The sequence below is a fragment of the Thermobia domestica genome, chromosome 3 (genome assembly GCF_964235325.1).
Source record: "Thermobia domestica chromosome 3, izTheDome1.hap1.1, whole genome shotgun sequence".
NCBI classification, from domain to species: Eukaryota; Metazoa; Arthropoda; class Insecta; order Zygentoma; family Lepismatidae; genus Thermobia; species Thermobia domestica.
Genome location: NC_137456.1, coordinates 177,039,036 through 177,054,649, shown reverse-complemented (window position 1 = coordinate 177,054,649; position 15,614 = coordinate 177,039,036). Strand labels below are relative to the sequence as shown.

At 37.8% G+C, this 15,614-nt stretch overlaps 1 protein-coding gene across 1 annotated transcript in view; it reads right to left on the bottom strand.

Annotated features, from left to right (window-relative positions):
- Positions 1–15,358, bottom strand: part of LOC145680883 (monocarboxylate transporter 9-like) — a 114,790-nt gene extending 99,432 nt beyond the window's left edge. Inside the window, exon 1 of the mRNA XM_081752031.1 lies at positions 14,793–15,358. The gene's annotated coding sequence lies outside the window, so the exon portion shown is untranslated. The remainder of the gene's footprint in view (positions 1–14,792) is intronic.
- Between the last annotated feature and the right edge of the window lie 256 nt (positions 15,359–15,614).

The window sequence follows — 15,614 nt, the reverse complement described above, 5'->3', positions numbered from 1 at the left end:
TTTTAAATTTTCAAGTTACGAAATAGTCTGCAACAATAAAGAAGCAATAATGGTCATAACAATGATAAATAATTTTTTCAACATTAGAAATGTATAGAATAGTAATCTGATATGAAACTTAAAATTGTAGATTCATAGTAGAGTTTCATAACAATGTGAAACACAAATATACATTTTCCCCTACGTTTTACAATTTGATTGCTATAAAATTACTAATTTTGTTTCGATTCCTCGCGGCACACCAGCGGTTCATTCACGGCACACCGGTTGGGAAACGCTGCCTTATGCAATTACCCTCATTGTTGCAGAATATTGCGTTCTTTGCCAATACTCATACTTGACAACCTATAATTTACCGTGCATATTACGAAGTTAAAATATGTTAATGTTTCAAATTGTCAGTTTGTCTAAATAAAATTGATTTATCGCTGAAGCATTGAACAATGAAGAGGATTTAAATTATCAGTTCACAGCCTATTCTTAGAAGATACACCTAGAAACTTAGAATTCATTTTTCTTGTGTCTGTTCTCCTATTAGTTATAAGAGAATGTATACACACCTGCTAAGAATAGATGGCAATAAAGATTATTACAAAATTCAATACCAAGTTGCAATCCATAAAACAAGCCTCATTCTTGCTTTTTCCTTCAATATTAAATAATTAAATACCGGTACTGTATCTGCATCTTTCCACCTTTAACGATAAAATACTCGCTTATAATAAGGGCAAGACTAGTTTTCGTATCAAAACTGTGATAAATAACTCATTGTAGCAGGTGTTCCTTGAAATTCGAGGATTTATTTATTATTTAAATCTGCTCGACAACTCAAGAAATTCATTTTGAGATATTACCGACCACAAGCTCATTTTCTCGAATTTGAAAGAGATTGGAAAAGACAGTATTAATTTTAAACTTTATTAACCAAGCCTCGTACATGCAGGAACAATCTCGAAGCATCTTTCACCAGTTTGGTATGTCATGCGTCTGTATTAGTAAGCCTAGCTCTGATTTTACGGCCATATATGGTCAAGAAACAGGGACCCTGATCACGTGACTAGGGATGCACGCGAGACGAGACAAGACGAGAAATGGAAAAGTCTCGTCTCGTCTCGCAGCCTCAAATGTTGGTCTCGTCTAGCGTCTCGTCTCGTCTCGCAAATGTGAAGTCTCGTCTCGCGTCTCGCATAAAATTTTGAGTCTCATCTCGCGTCTCGCGCGAGACTTTCTCGCATGGTCTCGCAGTCTCGCATATATTCTGGGTCAAAATTTTGCAATGTGTTATTCTATGGCTGTTAATGAATGATGATGTGATATTCTGTCCGAAGGCAGGTATTTGACCTAAAAGTCCCTTGGCAAGGTGAATCCATGGTGGTTGCCATTGCTTTCCATGGGATGAATGTTCATAACATCCTAAGGAGACGGAACCTAGAGTTCAACATGGTATCCAAACTTGTGTCCCCTCCGCTCCAAATTAAAAGAAAAGTTGTGCTGGAATTTGATTGCTGGACCATTAATTTTCGTCAAATTAATAGCATAATTTACAGCAAAACCAGCATAAATTGTTGCTGGAACCAACACTGTTTTCCAGCTTACGAGGGAACCTATCTAAGTGTAACTCTGACTTCGAGTCGAGACTGTGGCCATTGGATACCTTGCCCCAAAAGAACATAACACGAAAAGAGATACATCCTCGATCGCAACCGTTGCGGAGATACAAGCGTGAAAAGTTCGAAATTGAGCTCCATACTATACATTACAAAGTCAGATTCCGGGTCAGATTTTTCGGAAACGGTCGATTAAGGAAACTCAGTGAATACATATCAAATTTGTGTGGGAAGCCCAGCACCTTTTGAATGAAAACAATGTGTCCCCGGGGCACTTGCAGGGTCCTAGGCGGGGTCCAACTCAAAATTTGCAAATGAAACCGGGGTTCAAGTAGCATACTGTATGAAAGCTATTGTTAAATAAAAGAAGATAGAACAAATCTCAATTCTCTACGATAACCCTGTGAAAACAGGCAACTGATCAAAATGTCAATACAACCTACATCAGAAAATCTGTAGCCCGCTTCTAAATATGTTAAGTTGCGGCAATAACAAAACATAAAAACACGTTTAAAAGTGCAAGGTATTGATGTAAAGCAAATTGCTGCAGAATCTCACAGAGTCGCACAACGGACCTTATCCAAGTATAAGTGCGACTTCGAATGACCAATGGACCATAGAATAACCATGCCCATTGAATTTCGTGTCCTAAAAGAGAAAGGATAGATTGTCAATCGCAACCGTCGTGGAGGGTGATAAGGTCAAAAGGCAACGGTATATACCGCATCGGGACCGCAAATTTACAGATTGCACTGTGAAATTTCTATCAGGGGACTTGCTGAACAAGAAACATGATGGTAAAGACAAAAAGGAGAGACCTTGAAACCGTGAGGCAACTTGGAGAGGAGTGGGGTTGGAGAAAACTGGAATAATGGTGCAGAAATAAAATATATCGGAGGTTGCTTTTGGGAGAGAAACTCTGCAGCAATTTGTTTTACTTCAATACCTTGCAGTTTTAAACGTGTTTTTATGTTTTGTTATTGTCGCAACTTAACGGATTTAGAAGCGTGGCCATAGATTTTCTGATTGACATTTTGGGGGCCGTGGTGGCTCGGTGGACGAGCGTTCACCTTTAGTGCTTGGGGTCCTGGGTTCGATACCAGTCCTCGCCAAGTGAACTTTGTAGTGGACAAACACCGTGTGCGTGGGTTTCCTCGGGTTCTCCCATTTCTTCCCACTTTCTGCATTCCACCATTTCATTCATTACTCATAATCACCGTCTTCTTTAGCCTAACCGGCATAATCGTGGGACGTAAAGCTCAAAGGTTTCATTTCATTTCATTTTTTGTATTGACATTTTGACCAGTTGTCCGTTTGCACAGGGTTGTCGTAGAGAATTGAGATTTGTTCTATCTTCTTTTATTTAACAATAGCTTTCATACAATATGCTACTTGACCCCCGGTTCCATTTGTAAATTTTGAGTTGAACCCCGCCTGGGACCCTGCAAGTGCCCCGGAGACACATTGTTTTCATTCAAAAGGTGCTGGGCTCCCCACACAAATTTGATATGTATTCGCTGAGTTTCTTACCCGACCGTTTCCGAAAAATCTGACCCGGAATCTGACTTTGTAATGTATAGTATGGAGCTCAATTTCTAACTTTTCACGCTTCTATCTCCGCAGCGGTTGAGATCGAGGATGTATCCCTTTTCGTGTTATGTTCTTTTGGGACAAGGTATCCAACGGCCATAGTCTTGACTCGAAGTCAGAGTTACACTTGGATAGGTTCCCTCGTTAGAGGTCTCCAGCAATATTTGGCTCTTCTAGAATATCGTCGCCACTATCAACATTTACACGTTTTGGTCGTTTCCTTGAAGGGTGATTTTCCATTATAAAGATGATTTTATACCACCGAAAGCGCTTGTAGACAGCAAAAGAACTCCTCACAACACAATACGACCCAATTCTTTCGGTTCGTTCGCGGTTGTAGCAATGTTGCATTATCGCATTTTATCAACTTTCGCTTTCAACTTATATAGTGTTACCAGATCTAGAAAATAAAATTACTGACAGATATAGAGCCATTCCTACCATCTCCCACCAAACCTATAGGGCCATCCTACCAAACCAGTGTTTGAATTAAACTTCCGAACTAGAGGGGGATGTTTTTGATAAATATATAGAAAGAAAATACTTATACCATGTAAAAATATCATGTTATTTCTGCGAGCCGGGCCGGGGATAAACTTTGACGAGAGGGGATTTCCCCGCCATCCCCCAATATTAATCGCTAGTAGTAATGTGAAAAAGACAGAAACAACAGAAATATCACATTTCGCACCAATAGGGAGTCTTATTCGCTTTTCAGACCAAAAAGAGAAGTTCATGTATTCATGCGCGCCCGCGTGTGTGTGTTTGTGTCGCAAAATAAAGTCCTAAATCGATGCTGTAATAAATTTCCAATTTACAAAGCTTTTCTTTTTTAGAAACTAAAGAAGGCTTTAATTCTGAAAATCAACCTTGAATAAATCTCATAAATCTCATAAATCTCATAAAATGTCTATTGCCCCAATCACTTTTTTGTTCCTGGAAGCATTAACGCTCAACTTAGAAAACTCAATAAATGTAAAATCACTAAATATACAATTAAATGTAATTCATAACTGTTGCGAGACTGCGAGAAGTCTCGCGAGACTTCTTGTGCAAGACTTAACCGAGTCTCGTCTAGCGTCTCGTCTCGCATGGTTTAGTCTCATCTCGCGTCTCGCATAAAATTTTCAGTCTCGTCTCGTGTTTCGTCTCGCAAATGCGAGACGAGACGCGAGAGAAGACGAGACTTCTCGCGTCTCGCGTGCATCTCTACACGTGACAGCAACATGCTTGGTGACTGTTTCTTTGTATCTGATTTTCGATACTTTTACCTTTTCGCCCACGCACTATTATAGTTAAACGCTAATTGGACAATGATTCTGCTCCTGGACAAAGCTAACCCTATACAAACTATGTTTTACCAAGGGGATCTCCAGTGGCACTACCACCCGTGTCGATGCACGACCCGTTTAGGTCGTTGCTCCGTTAGGCACCCCCAAACGTAAGCTGGGTGTGCTACTCTAAGTTAATTCGCGCGCTTGTGTTGTTGGAAGCTGGCTTCCCTTATTTGGGTAGAGCACTAAAGAAAAAAACAATTTTGTAATATTGTGCAGAAATTAGCAGTGAAATAATTCATAAGTATCACCGGCAGTGTATCAGAATTATACGTCAGCATTCTAACATTTGTTTGCATTCTCAATCTTGTGTGACAAGTTAGTTCCAGATTGTTAAACCGGAAGGAATAATTGCGACAGCTTGGACGATCGCTTATTACTACCAGCAGAGGACTACAGTGGACCCTTGGGATTATCCGACGTGGAACGTCTGAGATTCTCACAACTGCAACGGCCCTTGAAGGAGTTGACCGGTCGAAGATTACTGTGAGTACAATGAAAATTTATTGATTATATTGCCACCTCGATGATTTAAAAGCCACCGTAAAAATATAAAATACATGTTTATTTGTCTGTTTGTAATCTTTTGATGTTATTTTAATGTAGTACGGATTAAATTAAGTTTCATTATATTCTTTACACACTTAGTCAGGCTTTGTGATTTGATCCTCAAGTAAATTTCAATTTATCGTTTTTATCCCTAGTTTAGTCATTTGCACGAATTTTCATTTTACGGTACTTATGTTTTTGTCTGCCGTCTTCCCAGCTTCGGATTAGGACAAAAATGTAGGTATGGAAAGAAATGGTTCTTCGCCATGGCAGAGCTGGGATGGATACGCGAGAGAAAGAAAGAGAGAGAGAGGCGTAAACCTTCGAGGGAGAGAGAGAAAACAAATATAAATGTTACAGTTTTATCTACAAGATTCTAACCACGACGAAAAACACGATTTCAAAGACTTGTCTATTCATTTGCTTTAACACTCACAAGTACTAAAGACATTCAACATTTACCGCACAAGGACTTACAGTCCGCCAAATACAAATGCAATAGTGGTTGTGGTTATTTAGAAATCGGTTCATTTGGTGCTACCAAATGATAGCGGAATAGAATATCGTAAGGAACCCATTTCTCATCGTATATTACACTCCAACCAGAAATGAGTTCTCTCTTGGTGTGACAACAAAAAGTGCGTTCTGAGATACAGTCAACTCATGTGAGATGCATCGCTTCATTTCATACTGTTTCCATAGTTACTGGAGGATTCTATTCTTGCAGTTTTTTAAATAATATAAATCGTGCTTCACGTTATTAAAAAAATCATATTTTCAAATAAAGTCGAATGTCGTCAGGCGCTACTCTTTTCTGATTGGTAGTTCTATACAAGTCCAGGAGAAAACAGAAATTGCTTCTATTTCTTCCAAGTCAGGATCGAAATAAGGACAGCAGAAAATTTCAACCTGGAGTAAAAACAAATCACTTCTCATATGATCGTTAAGTAAGGTCGTGAGTTTTACATCGTGAATCGCATCCTTACTTCAGACACATCTAAGACAGGCTATAAGCACCGTCATTCTCAAACAATGTGTACAAAGTTACCAGTGAACAGGGCGCAACTGACGAACAAGATAAAAGTGGTGTGTAACTTACTACAAATACATTTCTCTATCGTCGATTATTCTGACAATATTTCCGCATGTACACGCAACTAACTAACGTTATGGCCTATGGAACCCGGAGGTTCAATGCCGCGTTCACAAAAGCTCTCCTTAGCCAACTGGATCCAGTTTCTACTTTGTATTTCTGTTTCTGCGAAATCCATCTTAATATTACCCTCCCATCTGCGTCTAGGTTTTCCTAATGGTCGTTTCCCGATTGGTCTTCCAGTCAAGGACTTTGAAAGCGTTTCTACTTTCTTCCATCCTAGTTACATGACCTGTCCACCTAAACCTCCTAGACTTGATGACCCTAACAATGTTTGGTAAACCCTATAAATTATGTACTTCCTCGATTATGATGTTTCCGCCATTCCCCATTCCCGTTCATCTTGGATCCGAATATTCGTCTCAGGATAGGGTTCTCAAATACTTTCAGTCTACGTTTTTGCCTCAGAATAAGCGACCATGTTTCGCAACCATACAGAACAATAGGTATGATTATCGTTTTATATATCTTAAGCTTCAAATTCGACGACAGAATTCGCAACGACAAGAGTTTTGAACTGAATAATAACACGAATTTCCTGCTTTTAGTCTACATTTAATTTCTTCGTAAATATGATTTTCGTCTGATAATATTAATCCTAGATATTTGAAAGTGTCTACTTTATCAAAAGTATTTTAATATTTTAACGCATCCATAATTTGCCGTATTACGGTCCCGACGCACTTCCATGTGTTTAGTTTTCTCTGTATTTACTTCTAAACCCATGTCTCTGCAAGCATTTAATAAGACCTCTGCATTTCTTTCTATCGTTCTCCTATCATCCTCTATTAAATTTACATCATCAACATACGCCATAACCTAGTGAACACCGCATCGCCTTGTTTCAGGCCATTCTCGACGTGAAAGCTCGTGGACAAAAATTTTCCTACCCGGACTTCACTTTGGGATTCATTTAAACATACCGTAATTAATCTAATTAGCTTTTTCTGTATTCCAAATTCTGTATTCAAAATTGTACAATGTTTCCCTCCTAACCGAGTCGTAATCCTTTCTAAGATCTATAAATAGTTGGTGTACCGAGCTATTATATTCCAACTTTTTTTCGAGTATTTAGCGAATGGTAAATATTTGGTCGATAGTTGATCGATTTCGTCTTAATCCGCACTAATAATCTCCAATAATTTCATTTGCGTATAGGGTCAATCTTGCTAATAGAATGTTTGAAAGGATTTTTTGCCTTTCTTGTGAATTAAAACAATGATTGATTCTTTCCACTCTTGTGACAATTCTTCCTTTTTTCAGATAAGGAGAATGTATCTCGTTCCACAATTTTTCGCCTCCAGCTAAAATTAACTCAGCCGCAATTTCGTCTACACCCGGAGATTTATGTTTCTTTAATTTCTATATAGCGATTTCTACTTCTATTCGATTGGGTTCTGCAATATACGGTTCTGCGGTGTATGTCACCCTTTCTCCACGCACATTAGTTTTTGGCTGTTAAGCAAATCGTCAAAGAAATCTTTCCATCTATATAAAATGCTATCCGTATCAGTGAGAACTGTTCCGTCAGCTTTCTTTAATGTATAAGCACGAGGTTGATAGCCTTTTGTTAAATTCCTTGATCCCTTATACATGTCCCGTTGTTTTTATTTTTACTATTATCTTGAAGTTCCTTGATTTTAGCTTTCAAAAAATCGCGTTTCTTTGCCCTAAACGTTTTGGAAGTTTCCCGCCTGATGTATACGAAATTTTGTGTAGTTATTTTATTCGGATTTTGTTGCCAAAATAATTTTGCCTGTTCTCTGTTAGTTTAATGAATTCGTGGTCGAACCATGGTTTGTTCCTACGTGTTTCCGTGTGTCTCAATTTTTCTTTTGCTGAAATTGTAATGCTATCTCTAATTTCAATCCAAAAATTCTCAACATTAGTGCATTCCGAATCTTTTAAAGCCGAGAATCCCTTCCAAACTTCAATCTGGTATTCCTCTCTTACCTGGCTCTCTTCTAATTTCTTTAAATTAAATCTCTCCGTTTTGCAGATATTGAATATTTCCTTTACTTAACAATAATCTCTCTCTTATTATCGCTACTACCAGATAGTGATCAGTGTCACTATCACTCCCTCCAAACGACCGGGCATCAATTATCTAGATTGTCTTCTATCTACTAAAACGTGATCAATTTGATTATGTGTTTTTCCGTCTGGTGAGGTCTAAGTGTATTTATGAACGTCGCGATGTGGGAATTTTGTACTCTTCACGATAAGGTTCTTGGATGTTGCAAAGTTCACGAGTCTAACACCGTTGTCATTACATTCCTTATGCAGACTTTCGTTCCCGATAATGGGTTTGAAAATTTAATTTCGTCCTACCTTTGCATTGAAATCTCCTAGTAGAGTTTTCATATGGTATCACGGGAGTTGGTCAAATATCCGTTCCACCTCTTCATAAAAACTGTCTTTTATATCGTCATCCTTATCTTCTGTTGGGGCATGTATATTTAAAACAATAATATCTCACTACCAACCCTTAAGAGTAATAAAAGAAAGTCTGTCAGTAACAAATTCCACTCGGTTAATTGCTGATATTATTCGTTTGTGAACAAAAAACCCTGTTCCTAATTGGTGATTTTTTTTCCTTCCCCGTAAAAGAACGTAAAATTTCCGGAATACACAGTTCCATTTCCTTCCCACCTAACTTCCTGAACTCCTACTAGGTTCATCCTGTGTTTCTCTAACTCACTTGTTACGGATTTTAACGCCCTGCTCTATAGAGACTTCTAATATTCCATGTTCCAAATCTCATGTCCATTTTCGTTTGCTGAGATCGTGCCAAATTATCAGTTCTTGTCCGAGGCTTCTGTGAATGTTTCTGAACAAGTGCCTCTTTTTTTTACAGGATGAGGTTGTTAGCCTTATCCAAACCCCCAAGCTGGAGGACCACTGCTTGTTGCAACCTGAGGACGCGCCATGCCGTGGTGACAGGAATCCACGTTACACGGGTATTTACACATAGTTTCTATAAATTCTTCGATTTTAGCTTTCTGTTTCCGAGTTGGATAAATTTGATATTATGCAAAAACACTAACATTGTATAACCTATTTTCATGGCTGAAATCATGGAATTTATTCACAACGGGCAATATTCAGCTATATCCACGTTCCGGTATGGACAAATTTTACTGTACTGTACTCTAATCTTTGTCCATTTTCGCATACAATCATTGAATTAATAATTGTCGTATTAGAAGCCCCTGCACTTACCTTGACCAGATTAAGAAAAAAAGCAGTTTAATGATATCTGGCACGAACCAAATTGTGAGAAAAAACTTATGATTAATAAAGAAAATTAATTGTTCCGTTGCGCTACTCAAACGCTGGACTACTGTAAAGTGATTATATATATGATTCAAATCGCTGTACAGTATTCCGGTGTCTATCAAGTTTGAATGAGCTGTATGCTGTGTTAAATATGTATAACACATGCAATAATGAATGATACATAAAAATATACAGAAACTGTCCAAGTTTCAGACACACCGGTACTCTCACAAATGTTCAAAATGTGACTTCCCGTCGTCACACGACACACATCTATGTGCTTTCTGAACGAAGAACTCCTACGCCGTTGGATTGGGCGATGTGCTGCTTTTCTCATGGCCTCCTTGATCCTCTGAGCTGACAGTTTGTGATGTTTTTTTTTTCTTTTGGGCATATGAAAGACACAATTTATGTACCATTACTACCAACAACTTTGAGCGAGTTCCAGAATCACATTACAACTGCATTTATGACCATTTTAAGAGATACAGTATGTTGGAGTGCGTGCGCGGCGAACTAGACTGCAGCATAAGTGTGTGTCGTGTGACGAAAAGAAGCCATATATATTGAACATTTATGACAGTATGTCTGAAACTTAGAATCTTTCTGTATATGTTATGTATCATTCGTTCTTGAATGTGCTATACATCTTTTAATGAAGCCCTTTCAAACCAGATGAATCAAACCATTTATAATCACCCTGTACTTCAATAAACAGAATATCATTATAGGAAATCTCTCATGCATGCAATAGGGATGCTAGTTTTTGTCATTTTATATGTATATACAAAATACAATGGATTAATGAATAATGGATTGGGTTTTTATGAAAGTTATGGTTACCAGGCATACATCTTACAAGGAGACTTACAGAAGTGTCACTCACCGGTTTGAAGAAAACACTCACCGATTTGCACACTTGTAGAACATCAAGAAACAATCGACACCTATTTTTTTTCGGCAATGGTGAAGATTTAAGGGTGGAAACCACCCTTTGAACTTCAGGGGTTGTTTCTAAGCGTAGATCGAAAACAATAATTTAATTTAGAAGGAAACATACTGCCAGGGGGGTAGGACAGTTGATTCAGAATCTGATGTCAAAATTAGAAAAATCAAAATGGCGGATCTATTATACGGTAGTTATTACAATTACAAAATGTCTTCTGGTTTGAAATTCTCTGCAGTTAGCCAAGAACAATTATAGTTGTCAGAGGTTACCGCGAGGAGGTAACAGACCAATTTGAAACCCGTTTCTGTACTTGTTTTAATGGGATGCTTGATTAAAGTGAGTCTCACTATAACGTTTACAGGGACACAAACAGTAGAAAATGTGGCACAGTCAATAAATCTATGACTCATAGTAACACCATACAGCCTTTAATTTCTGAAAATGGTGTTGTTATAACCGTTGTTAATTATTTTGCAGGAAAGGAATGGAACATTTGACTCTATATTCCAAAACAACCTCTTTTAATCTGAAAATGTCCTTGTGAAAGCATGATATTCGGGAAAATTAACATCAGGTCTTGTGAGATCATGGTTTCAAGAGGTTTTTCTCGCAATGTCTAACGTAAAGTTCATTTTGTTATTAGATTCGTGGAGTGGTCACAATTCATCAACTTTTCAAACTATTTTACGAACGAAAGAGTACCTCAAAATATAAACCATTCTGCACTAACAACTGGTAGGGTTCAGTTTCTTCATGTGTTCGTCTTTAGGCTGTGGAAAAAACTTCTTGATACATTTTGCTGATATTGTTTTCTACAACTATAACATAAAGTTACATCTCCGTAATAATATAATTTAGATTTAAATCACTGATTCATAATCAGTTTTCTTCTCCCAGATTTGAAAAGCTTATTAGATATGCGTGATGCAAAACTAGTTATTTGGAAGATGATTATGCTGCATTTTGCGATTTGTCACAGTCCTTGGTATAAGGTGAGCTTTACGAAATATCATTACTGTGAAACGTTTTCTCAACAAATTCATAATTATAACAATTGAGGATAAATGAAGTTCTGACATAGTGAGAGGCGATGGAACTCACTATACATAAGCACCCCGAATAGAGAGAGGTGCAGATACTCACTTTAATCAAGCATTCCGTTAAATTAAAGGGGTTTTTAATCGGTCTGTGACCTTCTCGTAGTAACCCCTGCCAACTATAATTGTTCTTGGCTAGCTGCAGAGAATTTCAAACCAGAAGACATTATGTAATTGTAATCACTATATTGGATCCGCCATTTTGAATTTTGTAATTTTGACGTCAGATTCTGAATCAGCTGTCCTAACCCCCCCCCCCCAGCAGTATGTTTTCTTCTATATTAAAGGATTGTTTTCTGTCTATGCTTGAAGGCCACACCTAACGTTCAAAGGGTGGTTTCTACCCTTAAATCTTCACCATTGCCGAAAAAAAAAACCTGTCGATTATTTTCGATGTTCTACAAGTGTGCAAAGTTTCATTCAAATCGGCGAGTGCCACTTCCGTAAGTCTCCTTGTTAGTGATTATTGATATAAAGTACTTTAGAATTTTTAACGACTTGTGCCCCCTAAAGTGTTTATGACTACCCAAACTTTTGTGGATAGCTGCGGGTCTAGGAACATGATGCATATGCATTATAGTCTTGGGTCTTATTTGGCAAGAAGTTTTTGTATCTATATGGTAGCTACCATACAGATATAATTTGTCCATTTCAAACAATAACTTCTAGCATGACAAAGAAACCGATAATATTTTCTATCAATAACCTATGGACAGGAGACCTGCAGGGGCCGAATTTTTCGGCCCGAGTCCAATCCAGCCCGAATGTACGTAGGCCCGGCCCAGCCCGGGCCCGAAAAGTTTTGGAGATTTTCGGCCCGAGCCCGGTCCGGCCCGATAAGTTTTCTTAAATTCTTGGCCCAAGCCCGGCCCGGGCCCGATAAATTTTCGAAGTTTCATTTTGTAACATTTTTCACGGGCACACTTCTTCAACGTTTGCCTTTATTCTAATTATCGTTTAACGAATGTCAATAATTATTAAAGAATTGCAATTAATCGGCTCCAGCCCGGCCCGACCTGAAGAGAAGTCAGTGTCGGCCCGCCCACCCCCCCCCCAGCCCATAGAAATAATAGAGTCGGCCCGCCCAAGCCCGGCCCGTGCAGGTCTCTAGGACAGGTGTCCAGAAAACACGTAGGAAATCAGACCGTCCTAGCACTCCGCACTGAGGAAATACGGTCGATGTCCTTGGGCCAAGGTATTTTCAGCTCTGCTGCGAGGCGGTATGATTATCATGATTTCCGTTACAACAAAGAGCTGGCAGATAATTTTAAATGGTGAGATTATATATTAAATTTAATACATGTTGAGGTATGGTGGCTCAGAGGTAGAGGGCTTGCCTTTGGTGCAGTATCGTTGAATTTGTAGACAAGACATTATCCGTGGGTATTCTCGTTTCTTGTGCCAGTTGAATTCTCTATCTTTCATTTTGCTCTCTACCGATTCTCTATGAATATTCACTTGCATTAAATATTCGTTACCTTTAATTCACAAGGAAAAAATTGATGGAAGATAGGCCTATACTAAATATTTAATCTTCTAAAAAATACTATAGGGTCAAATATTATCATCATCTTATCATAATATGACAATTAGAAATGAAATTGTTTTAGAACTGAATCATGTATATGAGGAGCATAGCGGTAGAGCGCTTACCTTTGATACAAGAGGTCCATACTTCGTTTACAGACCATGTGAGTTCGTGGCGGACAGCATTGCGTTCGTGGATTTCTTGAGCTGTCCCGTTTTCTCCCACATCCTCATTCCACACCCATTTTCTCTAATTATTTATTTTCATTAAACCATGTATGCCCTTATCTTTTTGTTTTGAACATTGATTTATTTTGGAAATCAGATAATTTTCGACTTATTCTTGGTGAATTTAGTGTCATTTCTTTTTGCTGATCTTCCATTGGCTAATCATGTTACGGGGTCGAAAACGACCCGAGGGCAAATATATAAGCTTTAGCAGTAACAAAAAAAGTAAGTGGGTTGTTTTCGACCGGAGGGGGGGGGGCCTTGTATGGGTAAAACAAGAAATTTCATTTCGGTTTTAAACATGGATATGATGTTATTCACGAATAATACGAAAAGCATCATAGCCACATTGTAGGCTATGTAAGGCATTTCTTGTAGTTAGTTGACGAACAAAGAAAATTTTATGTTGCCTAAGGCACCGCTGTAGGAACCCCATAATCCAAAGATTTAACTTTGATTCTAAATATTCACTCATTTCAAAGTTTGTGACTTCAGAATCATTAGTTTTATCAGGACATTGTAAATGTTTCTCATTCGCTTCCAATTCTATTCCTCCTGACTATAAAATAAAGATCTTTGACCTTGTCGTGACGACTCCAAGCAGACACATGGAATGTGAGAGTTCACGCAACAGGTGAAATTAAACTGTATATTGAAACTATTATTTTGCTTTTCTTTAAATGAAGTACATGTTCTGAATAAGTGATATATATAAATCTCAATTTTTTTAAAAAAAATAAAGAAAGAGAAACAGGAAAAAAAATTAAAGTACAACGAATATCTTTGATTAGATTCAACAATAATATGACGGAAGTTCATGTAATTCGATTTCTACAAGCTACAAGTTTGTTAATCTATCCCCGATGTTAGGAACAGCGTTAAACTTAAAACTCTGAATGTTTTGGTTATGAGTAGGTCATTTCAAAAAACGTAGATCAGACGAAAGAAGAGAGAAAGCATGGGTGGAAAAACATGGATGAGATTAATAGAAAGTTCTTATGTTTATTAATAGTATTTTCAATTAGACAGTAATATTTAAATGCAACTGTAACTATAAAAAAAAAGTTCAGCTAGTTCTATTGAAAATAGCTATAAGCTATAGTTTCAATAGAAAATTCTGAGAAGCTATTCATTCCTTTCTCCCCGTACCTTTATTCATGCTGGGAACAACTGATATCGGCTGCCAAAAACGCTGTATCATGAGAAAGTTAAATATTTTCTGGAAAAAACAATTTATATAAATTATTTAAACTAAATTTTATTATACCCTAAAATTGTACTTGTTTCCCTGTGATGGTTTCGAATATGGTGCAGAACGTTGAGTACATTATTTCTAAAAGACATCAATAGTCGCTGTTTCACCATTTTTTGTCGTGGAAACACGACTTTAATTTAAAATGTGGGTTGTGGCCTTCTTAATCACAGATATTCAATGAATAACAGAGATAAATAAGTGATAATACATATAACGCCACTTACCTGTTAAGCAATTTGAAAAGATCCATCAATCATTGGAGTAATGTCTTCTACACTCCGAAAATAATGTTAAAATTCTGATTGCATCATTACAAACAATTCACTAATTCACTTAGGGCAAATCCTTCAAGAACAAAATCTCGCACAACTTTCCACTTCACAATTCACCGTAACATTGTACGGTGCTATCGATAGATGCCAAGTACGTGACGCAACATGTGATTAAAATGCCGCAACACTCAGTAAGTTTCGAATTTTAAAGGTAAACTGAAAACCTATGTTGTGACAGATTTAATATCGCTGATAAATATAACATTTTCCGGAAAGCGCTGTGGAAGGATGACAATAAATGAATATTAATTTAACTGAGGAGATGTTTATGTGTGAAGGTCGTCTGAATAAGTGACGTGTATCTGTTTCTATGCGCGTGGTAGAATTGAAGAGCTCATACAAGTACATAGGTTATCTCGCAGAACTTAAATTTAAACTGGTATTCTGGCAGACATCGAATGCTTTAGAGCATAGCGCTTTATTTTTATTTTTCAGTATGGTCCATGGAACAGTGACATGCATCTGCTTCGTTCAGCTGTACGGTTACTAAACAAGTGCCAAGATCAAGGTCGCTCCGAAAGAGAATCCACCTACTTCGGCAGTGGATGTTGACTTGTCTGAGGCAGGAGCTCACAAAGCATTCCATTCTATAGGCTTCATTCCTTTTGCCAGCAAGAGAGACAAGCTCAAGGAAAAAGGTGTTATTCATTCATTGGAGGTAGAAAATTTCTGTAAAAGAACTGCCGGGTAATCGGAATGCATATATTGAATAGC